The sequence below is a fragment of the Nomascus leucogenys genome, chromosome 9 (assembly GCF_006542625.1).
Source record: "Nomascus leucogenys isolate Asia chromosome 9, Asia_NLE_v1, whole genome shotgun sequence".
NCBI classification, from domain to species: Eukaryota; Metazoa; Chordata; class Mammalia; order Primates; family Hylobatidae; genus Nomascus; species Nomascus leucogenys.
This window is the reverse complement of record NC_044389.1, coordinates 5,005,456-5,029,035: the sequence shown is the minus strand read 5'-3', so window position 1 is coordinate 5,029,035 and position 23,580 is coordinate 5,005,456.

Below are 23,580 nucleotides of genomic sequence, written 5' to 3'. Positions count from 1 at the left end.
CCCAGTGGTCTTCAGCTGGTAAGTGGGTTTGTCTGGAGGGCTCCAGATGGTTTATTCATAGATCTGTCACATTAGGGGCGTGGCTGGAACACTGGGTTCAGCAGAGACTGGCAGCCGGGGAAGCTCTACATGGCCTCTCCAGCATGGTGGTCATGAGGTAGCTGGACTTCTGATGTGGTGGCAGACCTCACAGAGTCAGGAGGTGAGAGTGAGGAAATGGAAACCGCTAGTGACTTAAGGTTTAGGCTCAGAATTTGGCTCAGTGTTAACATTTGTCATGTTTTATTGATCAAAACAGTCATAAAATCTACACATATGCAAGAAGAACAGTCATGGGCCCTACCTCTCAATAAGAAGAGGGTCAAAAATTTCAGGGCCAATGAAAAGAGTGTCAGAAAGTTAAGGCCATCTTTAAATGAACTGCACTGATCAGTCCATGATTCTGCATCTTGCCTAGCTTCCATTTATAGATTACTAGTACTGACCCTAACCGTGCCCATTCTTATGTTGGGTAAAACAATGTATTCTGCTTCACGTAACTGGATAGAGAAGTCTAATAGTGAAGCTGAAGCCTAGCCTGAGGCTGAGTATAGAGATTAGACTGGAGTTACACATTTGAGAGGCAAAGTGTATGGTGGTAATGAAAATCTCAGGAGTGAAGGATGTCACCCAAAGCACACAGAGATGGTTAAAGATGGATTAAGGCCCATACTAAATTAGCACTGCAGTGATTATTTTCTTAATAGCTGGGCTTGGGAAAAGAAAAATTTGACTGTTGGTTTGAGCTAGGGAGAAAATCATCAGGGAGGATTTGAAGGAACGCCAAGAGCGTAGTGTTCTCCAGCGGTTTCATACGTTGATGTTTATTTTCAATATGTTGCGAACTTCTCAAAGACACATAGAAAACTACAAGTTCCTATGAAGAGGGGGATACAGCAAACCACCATATTGTCCAGTCAAACTAGGGAAGAAGTTGCAACAAAGAGGGAATTGGTGGCCTGAAACAGACTGAATTTCTCTTCAAAATCCTCTGCTTTGAAGAAATTATAATGAAATTCTTGGGTGTTATAGTAGTCAAACAATAAAGAACTCTTTTAATTTAATAGTGAAAGACAATCCCATCCCCAGTTCCACTCCATCTCTTCTTTCTTTTAATTAGCTTTATTTTAAAATTTAGTTTATTTTTGAAAATATTTATGAGTTATTTTAAGCATTCAGAAAATTCGAGTAATATAAGAAAAATCCATATTGTCATTAAGCTGCATTAACGAATGATAACATGTCTTCATATATGGTTTTACATCTTTATAAGAAATAAAATATTATGGATACACTTAGAGTTGTCTTTATAACTCTAGCATGTTTCATACACTCCCTCTGTTATGATTGTATGTATGTTTTTACTGATTTTTTTTTTTTTTTGAGATGGAGTCCTGCTCTGTCACCCAGGCTGGAGTGTAGTGGCACGATCTGGCTCACTGCAAGCTCCGCCTCCCAGGTCCAAGTGATTCTCCGGCCTCAGCCTCCCAAGTAGCTGGGACCACAGGCGCCCACCACCACACCCGGCTAATTTTTTGTATTTTTAGTAGAGACGGGGTTTCACCGTGTTAGCCAGGATGGTCTCGATCTCCTGACCTCGTGATCCACCTGCCTCAGCCTCCCAAAGTGCTGGGATTACAGGTGTGAGCCACCGTGCCCAGCCTTACTGATCATTTTTGATGTGATTATTCTACATGTACATTCCAATTGGCCCCAAATAGTATTGTTTTGTGTGGTTACATAGTTTACACAAGTGGTATGCTGTACATATAGTTCAGGAACTTGTTCTTTTTACACTGTATATTATTATTTTGATAGATACCTGTGTCCATAAAAACAGATCAAATGTGTTCATTTTAATACATTCTTAATTGCTTTATAGTCTTCCATTACTTAATTATACCAAAGCATATTTAACTATTCAATTGAAGATAGATAATCATTTCCAGTTTGGGGATTTTAACAAAGATTTCTTCAAAATGCATCCTTCTACATACATCCGCTTATACTTGAGTGGGAGTTCTGAGGTATACATACCTAGAAATAGTCTGATATTGCCAATAAGAATGAAAACTTTCAGTGCAACCTAGCTTAAATGAAAGCATTTTTACTTAAAAGGAGATTTTAAGGTGGAGTTGGCATTATAGGGTTGGTTTATTCAAGACTCAATAAGGTTGTCAAGGAATCATTCCCTTCCATCTTCCACCCAGTCATCCTGGGTGCGACTTCTTCTCAGGCTAGTAGTGGAATGATTAAAACATTTGCAAATGTGACATCCAAATAAAAGTGCCCACAAGAAGAGGGAAGGCTGTTTTTCCTAGGACAATCGCTTAGGAATTATAATCTTTCTGCAGAATACTCCCAGAAGACCTCCCCTTATAATTTATTAGCTGCAATTGTGTCACTGCCAATGGCAATATAATCATTTTAGAAAAAAAAATCAACCCCATCCCTAGACCTGGGGGTTATATCTTCTTCCATTGAAACACATAACTGTACCGGGGAAGGAATGGCTAGGCAAACAAAATCAGCTTTCTATAAAAAAGGTACGGGATTGAGAAAGGATACTAGTAGGCATCCAACGGTATCCAATGCTCAAATGTCCTAGCTTTACTAGGCGTTGGCAAATTGTGCTTCAAAGTATAGATACCAATTTAAACTCCCACTCCTAATATCTGAGAGTTCCTATCGAACATCCTCACCAGGATTTGGTAAGTTTAGGTATCACATTATTACCAGTTTATAAAGTATGAAATGTTTCATTTTTGCTTTACTTTTCCTGATTACTTTTCATGGTTTTGGATGTTCGTTTTTTCTATGAATTTTTTTTTCATTCCATTTGGCCACTTTTCCATCTGGTAGTCTTTTCTTCTTAGCGATTTGTAGGAAACCTTTATATTTCTGTACGCTATTCCTTTGTCAATATAGATTACAAGTATCTTCCCTCAATCTGTTTTTTCTCTTTTAACTTTGTTTATGTGAATAGGAAATTCCAAAGTTGTTGGAGACCAAGGTTAGGGAGGAAGAAAGATAAAAGCATAGTAGGTATAGTGGGGTCCAGGAATATCAAAATTTAAATGTTTGAAAGTGGGTCATTCTGTGTACAGTAGAAGACGAAGACTTGGGAAGTGAGGTGCTGAGATAGAAAGGAGAATTATATGGGATGGTCAATGAACTGTGAGACTGGGCATCTAATTTGCTGAGCACCTAAAATGTGCCAGTTTCTGTTTTAAGTGCTTCAGATGTATTAGTCAACTTAACCTTTGCAACAATTCTGTGATATAAGTGCTGTTATTACATCCCAGATCTGCAGATAAGGAAACTGAGGCATAGAGTAATGTGGTAACAGGCACAGACAGAGTAGATAATGTTTTCCAAGACACCCAGTAGCTAAGAGGTTGATTATACTTTCAACTCATTAAGCTGGTTCCAAGGCCTATGTTCTTAACCTCTGCTTATGTAGTCTCTCATGTCTCATGTTTGCTGTTATGTTGGCAAGATATGGGAGAGAGAAACACAGAAAGAGCTGTCAAAGGCTTCTCCTGTATATAAGCAGTTGGCAATGTGAATTTAGTTGTTTTTTAAAGAATTTATATTCTCAGGTTAAAATATGTTGGAAAAATAAGCATGTGAATCCCAAAGTTCTTCTTTGATTCAAAACCAGTTACTTTTCCCCCTTTCACCCTCCCTCCCTCCTTTCCTTCTTTGCTGTGTTCACACTATTTAAATATGCTTTACAAGTTTTCAGTATTAAATTCTATTATCATAGCCATTTTGCCTAGTATCATAAGCATAATCCATTAGCAACTTCAGATGTGAACACAGCCAATCGACTTAAGTAATCATGAAATAGATAATTCTTTGTTTAAGTATGACATTCTGTCCTTTCATCTTTAGGTCTTTTACTATCCTCATTTGGATTCAGAAAAGTGAAGGAAACATGAAAAGCCTCTGAGTTTTCAATGTCTCCTGTAAACAGCATTCCCTCTTCATATAATAAAGGAATATATTTTTCATTTTTACCATTATCCCCCAGTAAAAAATAATATTATGATATTTTTAGATCTAAAACCCCCAAATCACCATAAAGATAATGGGACTTGAAATTAACAACTAGATGATGGCAGCATCCTTCAGCCTGAGAGCTGGAGTAAGCAGAGAGAGCAGACTCAGAATGCCAAGGACATCAGACGGGTTTGGCTTTTCTACGTTCAGCCTATCTGTCTAAAATCACAATCGTCACAGTCACTCACTGGTCTTTACACACATTCTCACTCTGAGTGAAAAATTGCCACATGTGAGTAAAGCGAAGAAAAGCAGCTGTATCACTTGTATCAGGAAGGTGTATATTATTCTCAATTAAGAGACACCAGGAATTACTTTCAAATGCCACTTCTCCAATATATTTGAAAGGACTCTCAGGAGATCAAGTCCACTGATGAGGAGAATGATCTTGCCAACCTGAGCCATGTCCCTCGGTTCCAGTGCTAGAGGACTGTTTCCAGACTCTAACAGAGTGGGAGTAACTAATCAGGAAGATTTGAACCAGGCATCTTCCCCTGGGATAACTAAACAAAAATAGAAGATAATGAGGCTGAATCAGTTTTGCTGTGGGGAACAATTGTAATATCTTCTATCACTCATTGTCAAAATATTCCCATTATGTAAAGAAATATGTGAGTTGCTTCTATCAGATAATTGCTTAGTTGTTCCATTGCCTTTTTCTTCTCCTCTAAACAGATTTTAAATTTTGTTGAGGGCAAGGATTATGGCTTGTATTATATTTCATTTCTGTACACACCACTACTCCCTTCTACCTGTTCTTCCCAGTGTCAAGAATAATTGCCCCATCTGCTTTCTATAACCCAGACTTCTCTTTACCCTAAGTCTGAGTGCAGACAGACTCCATCAAGAACAGATTGATAATTACTCCCTAGGCATTGTTTAGTAAACAGATTAGCAGAATTGGCCCCCTGGTATTTTAGTGACTATTGACATATTTCTAACTTCAGAAGTTAAAACCAAAATGCAATTCTCCAGAAAAGCTTAACACACATACAGACCCCCCCGCCCACACACACACGGATGCACACAGAAAGAGAAGATAATAAAGTCTGAAATAATTCAATTCACTTTTAAGAGTTTGTTAAACCTTTAGTGTGTGATAGACATTGTGCTAGGGGCTGTCAATGATACAGAATTGAATTATACGTGGCTCGGACCTGTAGGAATCCACCCCCTGGTAAAGAAGACAGACAGGGACATAAACAACTCCAAGATGAGACAGTCTGTAATAAACACAACCCTGGAAAAACGAATAAAACATAAGACTGTCAATTATATACATAATTGCAGAGTTATTAAATCACTATGTCTACATAATAAGCTATATAAATAGTCAGTGCAACTAGACCATCCCTCTTTCCACACGTAGGAGTCAACATAGATCTATGTACTGGTTGGATTTTCTTCTAAAATTATCACTTTGAAGTGTGGTTTTGTTTGTTTGTGCGACGTAGTCAAGACGAGTTATGTAATGTGGTTTTCTAAGTTGATTTGAAAATTGTACTATCTTTCCTGCTAAATTAGCACCTCTCTTTTAGAATGTCTTTGTTACTAGTTTTTCATTCTCAAGCCTTCCACAATTCTCTCTGCTTTTTTCAGTTTTTAACAGTTTCTTCCCTTCATTCTATTGTTCCATTTCCTTCTTGTCCACTGTATCCTGTATCGGTGGTATTATTGCAGACACAATTCTTTAAAATTATTATCCAAATGATGGGAGAGGTAATTTTCTTTTGAAGAGGAAAATATTACCAGGAGGACAATAATATCCATCAAAATAATGCCTACCATTCTGGAGACTGCTAGTTCTTAGAAGCAGGAGCAAGTGCATATTTTCCTTTTGAGCTTTCCATGGCTCTATTAACAAAACTGCTGGTCTTTCGGTATAATGAACAGTTGGCTAAGGCAAGGGCAGACGTGAACTAACTAGTTTTGACCAGTGGAATTTTGGGCACATGGTACAAATCAAAACTTACTCACTGACTGGTAATTGAACTCCTCTGGTAAGAGAAACATAGTAAGAGTGTGTAAGCACCCACTATTTCAGATTGTAGTCAATTACCTAATACCTTATTCCTATGTAGTTTCTTACTTGATCCCAATTGCAAGATTGTGAGACAGTCTAGGTCTGGAATTTCCACTTTTCACAGAGAAAGAGGCTGAGATCCAGCAACATAAAGTGATATGATAGCTGTCTCTGAGCAACTGGCACAAGGGTCCTGGTCCTTGGACTAAAATCCATTGCTGTTTAAACCTAACGTCTAACCATCAGTTCTTTTTCTTTTTTTTTTTTTTTTTTTGAGATGGAGTCTTGCTCAGTCGCCCAGGCTGGAGTGCAGTGGCTCACTGCAAGCTCTGCCTCCTGGGTTCACACCATTCTCCTGCCTCAGCCTTCCGAGTAGCTGGGACTGCAGGCGCCCGATGCCACGCCCAGCTAATTTTTTGTCTTTTTAATAGAGACGGGGTTTCGTCATGTTAGCCAGGATGGACTCGATCTCCTGACCTCATGATCTGCCCGCCTCGGCCTCCCGAAGTGCTGGGATTACAGGCGTGTGCCACCATGCCCAGCCCTCCCCAATCAGTTCTAATGTTGAGAACTTGAGGGAGATATGTTGTAGTCATTAAAAATTTTTTTTTAAATTTTGGTTACATTGGTATATATATTTATGAATTACATGAGAGATTTTGACATAGGCATGCAATGTGTAATAATCATGAAGCGGCATCACTGTCTGGGGTAAATACCCAGGCTTTGTCATCTCATGCCAAGAGAATTAAAGACATGGACACATGGGTGGGTTAAATAATGGAAAGTTTAATAGGCGGAAGAAAGGAGAGAAGAGAGCAGCTCTCTCTCTCTTGCGAGAGATAGGAGTCCAAAAAAGGGAAAAGTGGCAGACTGCAACCTATTTTATAGGCAGGCTTGAGGACGTGATGTCTGATTTATGTAGGGCTTACAGATTGGTTTGACCAGGCATGACGTTTACATAGTGCCCAGGGAAGGCTGTTCGCCCTACCCTGATCTTATTATGCAAATGGGCTTTCTACTTGTCTGCTCCTTACCGTACACGTGGCTAGCAAAAGAGAAGATGAAGCCGCCTTTTTGAACTTGCCTAGTCCCAGGTAGTATATTCCTATGGGCACAACTGCTGGCATTAACCCATGCAAGCTTCTAGCTTGCTTGTTTATGTCTGAAGCTCAATTTTACAGGATGTTCTTTGTTAGAAAAGAAAATAATTTTGGAGCTGCTTTTCATTAAAAGGAAAATCTTACTGAGGACTTCCGTACCCTTACTATCTGCCTAAGTAATTTCTTTTTAACTCCTATATCAATCACATCAGGGTAAATAGGGTATTCATCACCTCATGCATTTATCCTTTGTGTTTAAAACTATCCAATTATACTCCTCTTGCTATTTTAAAATGCGCAATTAAATTATTTTTTACTGTAGTCACCCTGTTATGCCAGCAAACACTAGATCCCATTTATTCTATTTTTTTGTACCCTTTAACCACCTTCCCTTTCCTCACAGCCCACTCACCCTTCCCAGCCTCTGGTAGTTATCCTCCTACTATCTCTGTGAATTCAATTGTTTTAATTTTTAGCTCCCACAGATAAGTGAGAACATGCAATGTCTGTCCTTCTGTGCCTTATTTCACTTAACATAATGACCTCCATTTCCACCTATGTTGTTGCAGATGACAGCCTCCCATTCTTTTTATGGCTGAATAGCACTCCATTTTATATATGTACCACATGTTCTTTATCCGTTCATCCACTGATGAACACTTAGGATGCTTACAAATCTTGGCTATTGTGAATAGTCTTTGATATAATGATTTCCTTTCTTTTAGGTTTATACCTAGCAGAGGGATTGTTGGATCATACTGTACCTCTATTTTTAGCTTCTTGAGGACCCTCTAAACTGTTCTTCAAAGTGACTGTAATAATTTACATTCCCACCAACAGTATCCGAGGGCTCCCCTTTCACCACATCCTTGCCAGCATTTGTTATTGTCTGTCTTTTGGATAAACGCCATTCTAACTGGGGTGAGGTGATATCTCACTGTAGTTTTGATTGCAATTCTATGATGATTGATGATGTTGAGCATCTTTTCATATACCTGTTGCTGTTTGTGTGGCTCCTTTGAGCAATGTCTATTCAGGTATTTGCTCATTTTTTAATCAGATTATTAGGTTTTTTCCTATAGAGTTGTTTGAGCTCCTTATATATTCTGGTTATTAATCCCTTGTTTTATAGGTAGTTGCAAATGCTTTTCCCACTCTGTGGGTTGTTTCTTCACTTTGTTGATTGTTTCTTTTGCTGTGAAGAAGCTTTTGAACTTGATGCTATCCCATTTGTCCATTTCTGCTTTGTTTTTTGTTGTAGTTGTTGTTGTTTTTTTGTCTGTTCCTGTCGGGTATTGCTCAAGAAGTCTTTGCCCATTCCAATGTCCTGGAGAGTTTCCACCATGTATTCTTGTAGTAGTTTCATAGTTTGAGGTCTTAGATTTAAGTATTTAATCCATTTTGATTTGATTTTTGTGTAAGGTGAGAGGTGTCTAGTTTCATTCTTCTGCATATGAACACCCAGTTTCCCCAGCACCATTTATTGTAGAGACTGTCCTGTCGCCAATGTATGTTCTTAGAATCTTTGTCAAAAATAAGTTCACTGTAGATGTATGAGTTTATGAGTTTATTTATGGGCTCTCTATTCTGTTCTACTGGTCTATGTATCTGTTTTTGTGCCAGTACCATGTTATTATCGTCACTATAGCTCTGTAGTATAATTTCAAGTCAGGTAATGTGATTCCTCCAGTTTTGTTCTTCCTGCTTAGGATAGCTTTGGCTATTCTGAGTCTTTTGTAGTTCTACATAAATTTTAAGATATTTTTTTGTGAAGAATGTCATTGGCATTTTGATAGGAATTGTATTAAACCTATAGATTGCTTTGGGTAGTATGGACATTTTAACAATATTGATTCTTCCAATTCGTGAACATGGAATGTTTTTCCATTTTTGTGTTCCATCTTTGATTTCTTGCATCAGTGTTATATGGTTTACATTGTACAGATATTTCACTTCTTTGGTTAAGCTAATTTCTAGGTATTTTATTTTACTTGTAGCTATGATAAATAGAGTTATTTTCTTAATTTCTTTTTCAGATTGCTCACTGTTAGCGTATAAAAATGCTACTAACTTTTATAGGTTGATATTGTATCCTGCAACTTTACAAATTGTTTGTCAGTTCTAATAGTTTTGGGGTTTTTTGGTGGAGTCTTTAAGTTTTTCTGTATAAGATCATATCATTTGCAAACAAGGATAATTTGACTTCCTCCTTTCCAGTTTGGATGCCCTTTATTTTTTTCTCTTGTCTAATTGCTCTAGCTGGGGTTTCCAGTACCATATGGAATAATTATGGTGACAGACGGCATCTTTGTTGTGTTCCAGATCTTAGAGAAAAGGCTTTCATTGTCGCCCATTCAGTATGATGCTAGCTGTGTGTCATAGGACACACAAAAGTTGTATAGTACTTTTATTATGTTTAGGTATGTTCCCTCAATACCAGTTTTTTTCAGGGTTTTTATCATGAAGGGATGTTGAATTTTATCAAATTTTTTTCAGCATTAATTGAAATGGTCACATGGTTTTTGTCTTTCATTCTGTTAATATGATGTATCATGTTGATTGATTTGCATATGCTGAACCATTCTTGCATCCCTGGGATAAATCCCACTTGGTTATGATGAATGGTCTTTTTAATGTGCTGTTGAATTCAGTCTGCTACTATTCTGTAGAGAATTTTTGCATCAATATTCATCCTTGATATTGGCCTGTAGTTCTTATTTATTCATGTATGTTTGTCTGGTTTTCGTATCAGGGTAATAGAGGCATCGTAGAATAAGTTTGGAAGTATTCCCTCTTCCACCACTTTTAGAAATGGTTTCAATAGAATTGGTATTTGTTCTTTTTTAAATGTTTGGTCATTTAAAGTCAGCTCATAGGCTTTTTTTTTAATTACTGGAAGCCTTTTGATTACAACTTAGCTCTTGTTACCTGTTATTGGTCTGTTCATGTTTCGAATTTCTTCCTGGTTCAATCTTGGTATGTGTCTAGGAATTTGTTCATTTCATCTAGATCTTCAAATTATTGGCAGATAGTAGCCATAGTAGCCCCTAACGATCCTGTGAATTTCTGCGGTATCTGTTATAATGTCCCCTTTTTTACCTAGGATTTTATTTATTTGAATCTCCTTTCTCCTTTTCTGAGTTAGTCTGGCTAAAGTTTTGTCAATTTTATTGAGTTTTTCAAAATAAAAAAAAAACTTTTTAAATTATTCTCTTCATTTCTGTTTCATTTATTTCTTCTCTGATCTTTATTATTTATTTTATTCCACTAATGTTGACTTTGGTTTGCTCTTGCTTTTCCAGCTCTTTAAGATGCATCATTAGGTTGTTTGGGAGTTTGATGATTAAATGCCTTGAGATACTCTTATTTGGGTTAAATTTGCTTGATGTTCTATAACTTTCTTGTTCTTGGATCTTCATATTATTCTTTAGGTTTAAGTAGTTCTCTGTTATTATTCCTTTGAATAAACTTTCTACCCCTATCTCTTTCTCTACCTCCTCTTTCAGGGAGATAACTCTTAGATTTTCCCTTTGAGGCTATTTTCTTGATCCTATAGGTGTGCTTCATTTTTTTTAATTCTTTTTTTCTTTGGTTTCCTGTGTATTTCTAAATAGCCTATCTTTACACTAATTCTTTTGTTTGATCAATTCTGTTATTGAAAGACTGATGCATTCTTCAATATGTCAGTTGCATTTTTCAGCTCCAGAATTTTTGCTTGATTCTGTTTATTTCCATGCCTTTGTTACATTTATCTCATAGAATTATAAACTTTTTCTCTCTGTTAGCTTGAATTTCTTTGAGTTTCCTCAAAACAGCTATTTTGAATTCCCTGTTTGAAAATTCATATACCTCAATTTCTTCAGGATTGGTCCCTGGTGACTTGTTTTGTTCATTTTATGAGGTCATGTTTTCCTGAATGGCCTTGATACTTGTGCATATTCTTTTGTGTCTAGGCATTGAAGACTTAGGTATTTATCATAGTCTTCACAGTTTAGGCTTGTTCGTACCCGCCCTTCTTAGGACAACTTTCCAGGTATTTGAAAAGACTTGAGTGTGGTGATCTAAGCTGCATCTGCATTAGGGGGCACCTCAAGCCCAGTAACACTGTGGTTCTTGCAGACTTGTAGAGGTATTGCCTTATGGTCTTGGACATAATCTGGGAGAATTCTTTAGATCATTATGCAGCGCCTCATGTTCTCTTCCCTTACTTTATTCCACACCTGGAGCTTTGGGTTAACACAAATAAGCACGCCTGTGGGTACAACCACTACGACTGCACTGAGTCAGACCTGAAGCCAGCACAATACTGGATCTCACCCAAGCCCTGCTGTAACCACTCCCTGGCTATCACCTGTGTTTGCTCAAGGCTCTGGGGTTCCACAATCAGCAGATAGTGAAGCCTGACAAGCTTGTGTCCTTCTTTTCAGGTGGCAAGTTACCCCAGGCTCTGGGCATGTCCTCAGGTGCCATCCAGGAGCCAGGGACTACATTAAAAAACCTTAGAAATTTACCTAGTGTTCTATTGTACTGTAGCTGAGCTGGCACACAAACCCCAAGATGTGGTCGTTTTCACTCTTTCATCCCCTTTCCAAAGCTAGAGGAGCCTCACCCCATGGCTACTGCCCAACACAGGCACATAGGGAGTACTGCCAAGCCACCTCCACTATTCCCTTAAGACTCAAGGGCTCTTAAGTCAGGTTGGGATGAAAGCTTCCTGGCCTGGGACAAATCTTTCAAGGCAATGGGCTCCCCTTTTGTCCAGGACATGTCCAGAAATGTCATCCAAGAACCAAGGCCTGGAATCAGGGACCCTAAGGGCCTGCTTGGTACTGTACCTCCCTGTGGTAGAGCTGGTTCCTAAGGTGCAAGACAAAGGCCCTTTACTTTTCCTTCTGATTTTCTCAAGCAAAAGGAATCTTTCCTTGTACTCAACATAGCTGTGAATGTGCTGATTCTCACCTGAAGTCAGAAAGTCTCCCTCAAGGCCCATGACATACTACCTGTGTATTAGACTCACCCAAGGCTCATAATGAGCTACCTGTGTATTACTGCTGCTTATTCAGGGACCAAAGGCTCTTCAGTGCCAGTGATGAATCCTGCCAGGACTGAGTTCTTCCATTCAAGGCAGTGGGTTCCCTTCTGGCCCAGGATACATCTAGAAATGTCCTCCAGGAGATAGAGACTGGAAAGGAGCCTCACAATGCTGACCAGTGCCTTATCCTGCTGTGACTGAGCTGGTATCCAAGATGTAAGATAATGTCCTCCCCACTCTTTCCTCTCCTCAAACGGAAAGAAAAAGTCTCTTTTGGAGTCACAAGCTCCAAGAGGTTGCATGCCCCTCTAGTGCACTGGCTCTGAGACCAGTTCAGCACTAGGACTCACCCGGGAGTTACAGTCCTTAAGATCCAAATTTCCTTTCAAACTTACTTATGGCCCCAGATCACTCCAGTCTGAGGTGGCCAGGGTTATAGGAACTGGAGTTCTGACCATTGGGATAAGCAATTCTCTTCTGGATAGGACTGGTTTAGATACTTCTTCTGTGGGTGGGCATCTGGTGACTTTGGTCTGGTTTTACTTACTGCTATAATAGAGCAGCACTGAGTCCAATGCAATGTCTCACAATTGCTGCACTCTTCCTCTCATAAGCGCATAGATTCTTTCTCTGTGACAAGCAGCTGCTGCCAGGAAATGGAAAAGGAATGGCACCAGCAACTCAAGACTGCTTTGCCTATCTCTTCAGTGTCTCTTTCAGCACTATTAAAGTTTAAACCAGGTACTGTTAAAACCAGGTACTGTGAATGCTCACCTGAATTTTGGTCCCTATGAAGGTGCTTTTTTAAAATGTAGATAGTTGTTAAATTGGTGTCCTTGCAGCGGGGATGATTGGTGGAGCATTCTATTCTGCCATCTTGCTCTGCCTCTGAGCCCTCCATGTCTTAGTCATTTTAAATTCATTTGATAATACCTTGATCTTTGACTCTAAAATGATCACGATTTAAAATAATAATGAGAAACTCAAATTTACCTTTTTCCCATTTCTTCATTCAAAACATGCTCACTGATTTTGATGAGGAGAAAGATAGTATAATTTTGGTTTGGCTTGTAGTGGTTATGCTTCACCAGCTGAGCATGAGACGGAAGTTCAAGAAACATCAGTGGAGGAAGGGGAGTTCACCTCATTAATAAACGCAATTAGTGCATCCCCAGCTGAGCAGCCAGCTAGCCCAGGGTGTTTTCGGTGCACCGCAGGCATCTTAGTGCCGTTTGTTAACTGGGCAAGCTAGTCTTGGCAGGAATCTAAATTTTGTCATTGATTTTAATTGTCCTCTCCACTTTTCAAACTCCCAATTTCCAGCCAATTATGCTTAAGGGAAGAGTGGATTCTTTGGAGAGGACTTCCACTGTGTCTAACCCTCTGATGTGGCAAAAAAAAAAGCATAAAATCAAAGTAGTACACTTAATTTCTTGAAAACTTCCATGCCCAGTGATTTATTTTGAGTAAATTATGCTTGTTGGGAAGTCAATAGTGAAACAATAGTACAACATTGATATCTTTTGCTATGTCATTTAAAATGAAAGTCCTAGAATAGCAATCTCATTGTAGGTGGAAAGATGTGGAGGTTCCCCATGAGATTAAGAGTGGGATCCCCCAGTTACTGAGACCAAAAACATCCACCCTATTGGAGAGCTTCCAACATTTCTTGGTCCTTACATAACTTCTTCATTATTTGGAAGAGCAGGGTTTGTTCAGCTTTTTCAGATATCAAGGAGAAGATATACTCCAGTTTCTTTGTTCAAGGACAGGTTCACAAATACATATGGGAATAGAAAGGGAGAGAAATATGTCATGTCTGTCATAAATCCAGTCCTCCTGAGCAGTGGGAACATGAGTCATTGCTATCCAGAACACAGCAGTAGCTCTAGTTAGCCTGCAACACTGCAAATGACATAACAACCACTCCAGTTGCTCAGAACTCAGTTCTCCTCTGCTTTTTGTTTATTTTGTTTTGGCTAATGAGTAACTGACTTTTACTTTTTTTTCTCTGGCTCTTGAATGCAGCTCCTACTTTCTTTTTGTTTCTTCCTTTCTGTCATCTCTGTGAGTCTCAACTCTTCTATGCAATTGTAGTGAATTTTGTCATTTTTCTGACAGTGCAGTATCTCTTCACAACTCTCCTTCCTAATCCCCCTTATAAATACTTCTTGGTTCTATGTCACAGTGGTAGAAATAATGCCTGATTTCCACTGCAGAAATTAAGTCCTGGTTTCTTTCTCTTTCTGCCTTTGAGCACTCAGGAGGTGAGCACTGACTTAGATTTTGTTAAGATGGCTCTTTTTTCTAAGACTTCAAATCTTGAGCAAATTATACAAGAATTCAGAGATGGTTAGAAGGCTATTCATCTCAACAGCAATCACATGTGCAGTATATATTGCTCTTGTTCCTTGACTCCTGTTTATTTTCCAGACTCTCTGCATTTCCTATATATCTACATTTCCTCTGTGCCTCTTAGAGATATTGGTCCCATAAGCTCCTGTCGCCCATTTTTTTTGTAAAACATTACAATGTCAAGTTCATGAGGCTGGGAAATTTTTCTACTTTATTCACTGTGAGTATTTAGTACATCAAGCAATGCCTAGTACAGAGTAGGTGCTCAATAAATGTTTATTAAATGACTAAATTAAAAAATGAAATGTCAATTTCTGTTGCTAACTATCAAGTTTCCATGCTGCAATGCAAGAAGAAGAACTCAAGCAGAGCCAAGTAGGTTGCTTCTGCTCGAAGTGCCCCGTAATGCAGATGCAGCTTAGATCACCACACCAAAAGACTTGGTTGAGTTGAGACTAAGATTGAAACTTAAGAAAACCAAGATTATTAAAATTTGTGGGGTGCAGTATTGGAGAGGAGGAAGCTACATAGAGCAAAGGCTACACAGACCTGCAAGAAATATTCTTGAATCTTTGAGCAAAACTTTTCAGTGCATGAAATGAAATGAATGAACGGAATGAAACTCTACAAGGCTGGAGAAAGGAGCTAGAAAAGAAGTAGGTTGAAAAATTCCCCAGGCTCACACATATTTTCCTCCATCATTCAGACTGAAGAGACCTTGTACTACATAAGGTATTGGATACTATCTTTAGAAACACAACCTCAACATACACCAAAATAGGGCCTCCCTAAAACATAAATCTCACAAAGCTTATAAAACGGTAACAAAAATTTAAAAAACAAGGTATTCAGGCAACAACTAGCACGATGAATAAAACAGTACCTCACATCTCAATACTAATGTTGAATGTAAATGGCCTAAATGCTCCAATTAAAAGTTACAGAATGGCAGAATGGATAAAAATCCACCAACCAAGTATCTGCTGTCTTCAAGAGACTCACCTAATGCATAAGGACTCACATAAACTTAAGGTAAAGAAGTAGAAAATGATATTCTATGCAAATGAAAACCAAAAGTGATTAGGAATAGCTTGTTCTTGTATCAGACAAAACAGACTTTAAGGCAAAAATAATTTAAAAAATACAAAGAGGGACATTATATAATGATAAAAAGAACCATCTAATAGGAAAATATCACAATCCTAAATATATATAATATAAATTTATAAAACAATTATTACTAGACCTAAGAAATGAGAGAGCTGGCAACACAATAATAGTGGGGGACCTCAATACTCCACTGACAGCACTAGACAGATCATCAAGACAGAAATTCAACAAAGAAACAGTGGTCTTGAACTATACCCTAGAACACATGGATTTAATAGTTATTTGTAGGACATTCTACCCAACAGCTGGAAAATATACATTTTTTTCATCAGCACATGGAACTTTCACCAAGATAGACCATATGATAGATCACAAAACAAGTCTCAATAAATTTAAGAAAATTGAAATTATATCAAGTACCCTCTCAGACAACAGTGGAATAAAATTGGAAATTAACTCCAAAGGAACCCTCAAAACAATAATTCTTAACTCTAGGAGTTTTCTATCTTTGGAATTTTTAGTTGGATTTCATAGGGAATTATATCCCAATCCTGTCGTTTCTACAAAGATGCTTACTTGCCACCTGATCCTATTTCTCTTCTTAAATAAATAATAGAGGTCATTAGAAATTCATGAGCAAACTGTACCTTAAATTTTTTCCCCTGTGAATTTAACTTTAGAAATTAATGAGCTCTGCTGATACATTTTCCTGGTGAAATGAAAGACTGTGTAATTCTATTGAGGTAGATCAGGAATTGTAAGTTTTAACCTAGGACATCTGTACTGACCTGGGCACTGAACTCTCAAAAGTTCCTTTTGGAGTTTCTTAGAATAACATGCCACTTAAGTTTGAATCAGGAATTGATGAGAAGGGTGATGGGCTGTCACTGGGAAAATGAAAATTAGGAACAATGGTCAAATTGGGGATAGGGACTGAATGTGTCACCATTGCCTGCTGCGAAGTGGGTGCAGTAGGAGAGTTGGGAGAAGTTTCTGGTTTTTGTTCATTTGTATCTGAGGAAGTGAGTCCACATGAAGGGTTCTCAGGCAGTATGGTTACAAGAAATATTCTGAATTGTGAGGATGGTGGAAATCTCTGTGAGAAGGAAATCTCTGTGAGTGAACTCCTAGGTGAACTGAACTTTCCACTTAATTGCATCTCATTTTAGTGGAAAGGAGCCATTTTCCAGAAGATTCCTAAGGCTCTTCTGCTTATATGTAGATTGTTGGTATAGCTGTCAGTGCTTTGGAGGTGGAGAAACACCAAGAGCTAGCAACCAGGCTACCTCACTGGCACAATGCAGATCACAACTCTAAAGTCTTGTGTCTTATTCATCTCTTAGTGTGTTGAACATCTATGCCACCCAGGTATGTTACTTCATTTAATCATCATGACAAACCCAGGTGTTACTATTATCCTCATCAATGATATGGAAACTGAATCTCTCAGAGGATAATTATCTTATCCCAGGTTGGACATCTAACGTGCAGAGGATCTAGAATTGGACTCTAGCAAGTCCACTAAAAACAAAAACAGAAACAAAGCATTGAACTGAGATTATATTTATTTATTTGGGAATAAACACAGTTTTTTGTCAACTACCCAATACTGTAGACAACGTCATTTCTGTGTCCCCTGAAAACACCACAGGGATGGTGGGAAGGGTGTGAATCTCCAAATAGGATTTTGGCATTGCTGGGGATACCTGTTATCCCATCCTATGTAGTGCTCCAGATGCTTTGAAATTGGCAATCCTTTGAAAACATAGACTCTTTTACTCATTTGTGTATCCCCAGAACCTGTCTTATGCCAGTAGCTGTCATATAATAACCCTTCATGATTGTTTTATAATAACAGTAAGCATACATTAAGACAGATTATTATGTGGCATTAAGTACTTGATATGACTTGGCTCTGTGTCCCCACCCAAATCTCATGTCCAATTGTAATCCCCAGTGTTGGAGGAGGGGCCTGGTGGGAGATGATTGAATCATGGGGGTGGTTTCTAATGGTTTAGCACCATCCCCATAGTGCTGTCTTATGATAGAGTTCTCATGAGATCTGGTTGTTTGAAAGTGTGTAGCACTTCGCCATTCACTCTTTCTCTCCTGCCAGCCATGTGAAGATGTGACTGCTTCTCCCTTGCCTTCCACCATGATTGTAAGTTTCTTGAGGCCTCCCCAGAAGCAGAAGCCTGTACAACCTGTAGAACTATAAGCCAATTAAACCTGTTTCCTTTATAAATTACCTAGTCTCAGGTGTGTCTTTGTAGCAGCATGAGAATGGACTGATACAGTACTTTAAGTAGAATTATGTGACTTAATTCTCACAAAAGTGTTGTGACGTAGACTGTCTAATCACCATTTTATAGATGATGAAAAAGAAGCTTAAAGAAATTAAGGGAATTTGCCCAAGGTCACAGAACTTTTAAATGGTGAAGTCCGAATATGAACTCAGTCAGGCACTTTGACCTCCTCTAATCATTGAATTTCATTGACCAGAATGATAGAGATATAAATCAAGAGATGAACTGGAATATATCTATTAATACATTCCTGCATCTCCTGCTTATTAAAGGTCTGTTTTATTCTTCCATTTCTTTCTAAAAACCCACTACATACTATTTTCCCTTCCTAAGTCTCTTTGACCTTGAGTATTTATCAAGTGGGATAGTGATTCAATTCACTGCATTCTCTTCTATGTTGCAGATATGATATAGTGACTGCAACTTGGTGCCAAAAATGCTAGGCACAAACTTTTAAAATTGAGTTCTAGTAAAATAAAACCAGAGATCAAAGCTGAAAATAGCTTACATTTATTTGGATTTCACCAGGGGAACATTAGCTCTTTATGACATTTGAAAGGCGATGCTTTTTATGATCTTTTTATAATCGGTTTACCAAAGCAGTCTGTCTTATTTAAATTCCAGTGATCCTGAAGAAAAATTGTGCATCCTTAGTTATCACGTAGTTGATGGACTTTAATCATTCATGACTTTAAAATTTTTTCAGTGCAAAGGAAATGTGGTTTGGCTGGATTCCATAAGAAAAATCTAGATGTTTGTTTGTGAATCACTATTTAAATGGCAGTGTAAGGTAATTGGCTAGATAGTTCACAAAGACAAATACTGCTTCTTAAACCTTGTGTGAGTGATTTGATTAAATTATCCTTTCTTTATGCTTGGATACTCCTACCATAACAAATTAACAAAAACAACAACCAGTCTAAATTAAGCACTATATTTTTGAACTATTTTGTTCTTTGGCATATGTTAATGAAATTAAAATAAGAAAAGAAAACTTGTTGACTACTCGAAAGTACAACTTGCTTATGTTTGTCTTATGCAGTACAAAATGGGAATGAATGAACAAATGGCAGAGGCTATGGAAGTGAAGCCCTCTTCCATTATGTCCAAGGGAAGTGCTTATCCTCTCAGTATTTAACAAAGGCTTACTATATTTACATACAGTTAAGAGGCATTTATTATTATCATTAATTGTCTCATGTTAATTCAAGTATCCAAAGCATTTTAGCTAGGTTATTGATCACTGAAGCTTTAGACAAAGAACATAGCAGTGGTGCTTTGTGTATCTAAACTTTCAGCACATAAAGGGGAAAGATTAAAATCTGTGTCAGTGCTGAACACGGGCTCAACTGCTGAGTGAAAGGTACATATCTTTGTATCTGATTATCAGGGCAGGACAGCATAAAGCAATTGCCTACTGGCTTCACCCAGGCCGGTGGTTTTCAAACCACGTTCCACAAAGCCCTGGATTATTTTTTGAGGATTATTTATTGAGACAGCTCATCCTGATACTAGAAAAAGGTCTCCAAGAATATCCAGGGCCTCCTTGGGGTTGGTTAAGAGAGGCTGAGTGAGCAGAGCAGAAGCCCTAAATAGCTTCCATCAGAGCAAGCCTATTTTACTTGCTTTTGAGTGGTATTCTACTAATGATTTCATTTTTAAAAAGAGTTCTGCTACTAAAATATGTTAGAATTGTGTGACTGGCTCCTTTATTTCTTCATTCTTCAGGTCTCAGCTTTAATACCATCTCTTTGGAAAGGTTTTTCTGACCCTCCACCCATCCAAGATACCCTTTGCCTTAGAACTCTCTTTACTATAAGCTTAATTATTCTTGGCTATTTCCATACTTTTGAATTGTCTGACTCCTATATAGACATGTAAGCTCTGCTATGGAAGATGCCTTATCCTTCTCATCCTCCTTGATCTTTTCTATGTCCCCTGTACTTTCCATCCTGCCTGACACAAAGTAAGTGCTCAATAAATATGCCATGAAGAACTGAATGAAAACTAAATGAATGGGTAAATGTGCTCATAACTGTCTTCATTCTAGAACTCAGGCATGCCTCATTATGTCTGGAGGACCAGAAAAGAGAATTCTGTACTACCCAATGGCCTATGTGTACACATGTAGCATTCTGAGCAAGAACCAGTGTATAAAATATATTTTTCTAGAAAATATTAAATGTTCTTGGTATCAGAAACACCCCACAGAGCACTTTGTTAGACAGAATGCATATATGCTACACGAAAAGTCTTCCTATATATTCTCCATCCCCTCTCCCTTTAAAAGGAAGTGATTTAAACAAAAATTCCAGAAACTTCTAGGCTGGGCTTAGAATTTCCACAGTGGCCATTGACTGGGGAGAGAACAAAATAATGGTAAAAAGAAAAGTATCTGTCTTTATTTCCCTTTTTCTCTTATTCTCTCCCATTCTCTCTCTCTCTCTCTCCCTCTCCCAGCCACTCCCCACACATATGCTGAAATTAGAATATATAATTAGTTTTAGAACATACTAGTTTCTCCTTTATTATTTATCAATATAGGCATAACAGCTTAAGGGAGGCATTATCACAATGTCTTAAATCACTGAATCTGACAGCCCTGGGATCATTTTTGTAGGCATGTTCTAACTTCCAAGAGTTCAACACAAGCTACATAGCTAACTGAGTTAAGCACTGAAAAAAGAAAGCCTCGGTCTCTGGAGAATGTCTTCAGAAGAACAAGGTAACTGGGGTACTAGGTCACTGCAAATCTACTTCTGAAAATAAGTAAAACAGACAGAGGAGAAAATAGTCCATGCAATATTAATGTATATTGCATTCAAAAAAGAAATATGCTCTGACTGCCCTGCCTCTGTAACCTGGTGCCCTAATTTTACACATTCTAAGACTTACGCACTCCCAAACCATCTGCCTGATACCTGTCCCTCCCTGAAATGTTTATGTCTCAAAATTCTTCATTTCATCTTTTTTAGAGGGTAGCATCATCAAGATGCAAGTATGTTTGAGTGAAAAACATAATAACGTTGAATCAGAAGGACAGAAACTACTGCAGTAGCTCAGAGGACTGCAAGTGCCTGAAAGCTCATTGGGGATGGAAATATGACTTCCCTCTAGTTTCTTAATTCTAGGTTTGTCAAGGATACACACCTTACAGAGAGACCCCTCACCTTTCCCCACAAACGGTACCTCCTTTTCCTTCCCCTACTCGGTAGGAATGTGCTCTTTAAGGATTTTGCAAGGGCAGAACTGGTGAGAAAGGTGCTTTAAAAAGCAGTGCTGTAGACTTCCATCCCAGCCCAGTGCAGCGCACAGGCACAGTATGTAAATGCTTAGTATGTTTCTTTTCAAGTTTGTTGTGATCAAAAGGTCATTACTGACTTCACCATTATAAACAATGAAACACCAAGCTATCAGTGATGATTTAAAGTGAAAATACAGCACAGAAGTCCCCAAAACACCTTATACTACCTCATGCAATTATGTAATAATCCCCAAAAGCCCAAGCCAGCAAATATGCTGCACAGAAAACTGGTAAGGCTCTGCAAAGCAACATTTGCCAGGAAAAAAAGTTCCACTGAAATTTTTATTCAACTTATGATAGTGAATACCATTTTCATTTGGCCTTTGTAACTTCTCTGTCATGTAGTTTCTTAGAGAACATTGGTCAACAGGCTTTATAACTGTTTTCTTCAGATGGAGGAGAATGATGATAAAGGTCACATTTCCACTGCTAAGTGCTCCTGGCTATGATAATCCTGAAGAAACTGCTGCCTGTGGAGACTGCACTGATGGAACAGGGGAGCCATAGTCTGTTAGGGATAGAAAGCATGTCCTAAGACACAGTTCATTCTTATGGAAATTTACATGATTTAGGGTTTATGTTTCCATGTAAACCCATAAAACATAATCTACACAATTTTAGAACAACATTACACTCTATTTTATAAGGAACAGAAAAATCAGCTATATAATTTGCCATCTCCCTTGCCCAAATGTGTCAATACTTATTGATCCTTGCTTTTCCTTTTTGGTTGAGCTAATCAAGATAAATGTAAAATCAACAGTGCCTAAAAGAACAGGCACTCAGCATATAGTTGATTGAAAGAAATAAGAGGGAGATCCATAGAGAAACTATGAACATGATGAAAAATGTTGATTAAAACAATATAGTCATCTGGCTGTCTTTCATTTACTTACATGAATGAGCCAATAAAATCAACGTTTACTTCACTGTATGGAAAATGCGAGTAAATATAATTCAGTTGAAAATCAGGATCTATACAATTTTGGATAGAGCAACAATTAGAGAGTCATTGAAAAGTTAGTAAGGGAAGTGGAAAAAGATAAAGAGAAGTGGGCAATGTATAACCTAGGAAGAGGTGCCACTGAGTAGTAGAGAGGTATGATGGTGAAGACAGTCAGTGAGAGGGCTGATCAGACAGTAGTTTTCCAGTTCATCACTGGCTTTCTTGAAAGGTACCATTTTCATTCTGTAAAGGTTTCTTGGATGAGACGAGTTTTTACATGAACGATTTGGAGGAAGTGGTGAGGCTGGCTGTCAGAGCGGAATATCATTTGTGAGCAGCAGGGAAGAATGCCTGCATGCTAGAAAGAAATGAAGGATGACGAAATGAGCTCAGTGCATTAGGCTGGAAGGAAAGCCACAGAGGGGCTGCGAAAGGATGCGCCGTTACAGTTAATACACAGCCACCTCGGGGGACAGCAGGCCTAACAATAACCATGTCAAAACTCAATTCCATATCAATGAGAAAGATGTTGTGAGGAATTTAAGTCAAATAAAAATAAAGGCCATCTAAGCATACAGAGAATAGGATAGTACAAAAAGAATGGTGCCCCATCTCTGCCTCGTGAACTACATCATCTTTAAACTTCCCTGCTCTAGATTCTAAAGTCATTGTGACCAGGGGACCAAGCAGCAACCTTCATGTTTCCAGAAATAGCAGATGATGCAAGGTTTTCCATTAGGAACTGGCAATTTTTAGCCTTCTTTCATCATTAAGGAAATAATAAAAATAATCATAGCTTGTTTTATCAAGTGCTTCTGACTTGGCAGGCACTGCTCTGTGCACTGCTCTGTGCACTGCATGAGTGAACTCATACCATCCTCACAAAAACTCTATGCTATTATGATCCCCATTTCTCAGTTGAGGAAAACAGGTACAGGAATGTTAAGTAACTCTCCCAGAGTCACAGAGCTAGTAAACAAGGAAGCGTGGGTTCCTCCTGAGCCCATGTTCATGACCAATACACATTGGCTGTCTCCGGAGACACTGGCACCAGCACTGAATATGACCTTGGAAATCTTGCACTACCTTCCAAGGCCCTCATTTTCATAGGCAGACAGGACCTATAGATGCACACTGAGTTATTCCATCTCTATCAGACACATTCCTGTGGAGAGAGTTCATGGGCTAATGCCTAGGACCCAGGGAGAGTTTGACACATTTATCCTTCACATTTGGTCCATTTCTGAAAGCATCAATCTAGCTTCTAGGTCTTAGAAAAATCATTTTCACCTGATGT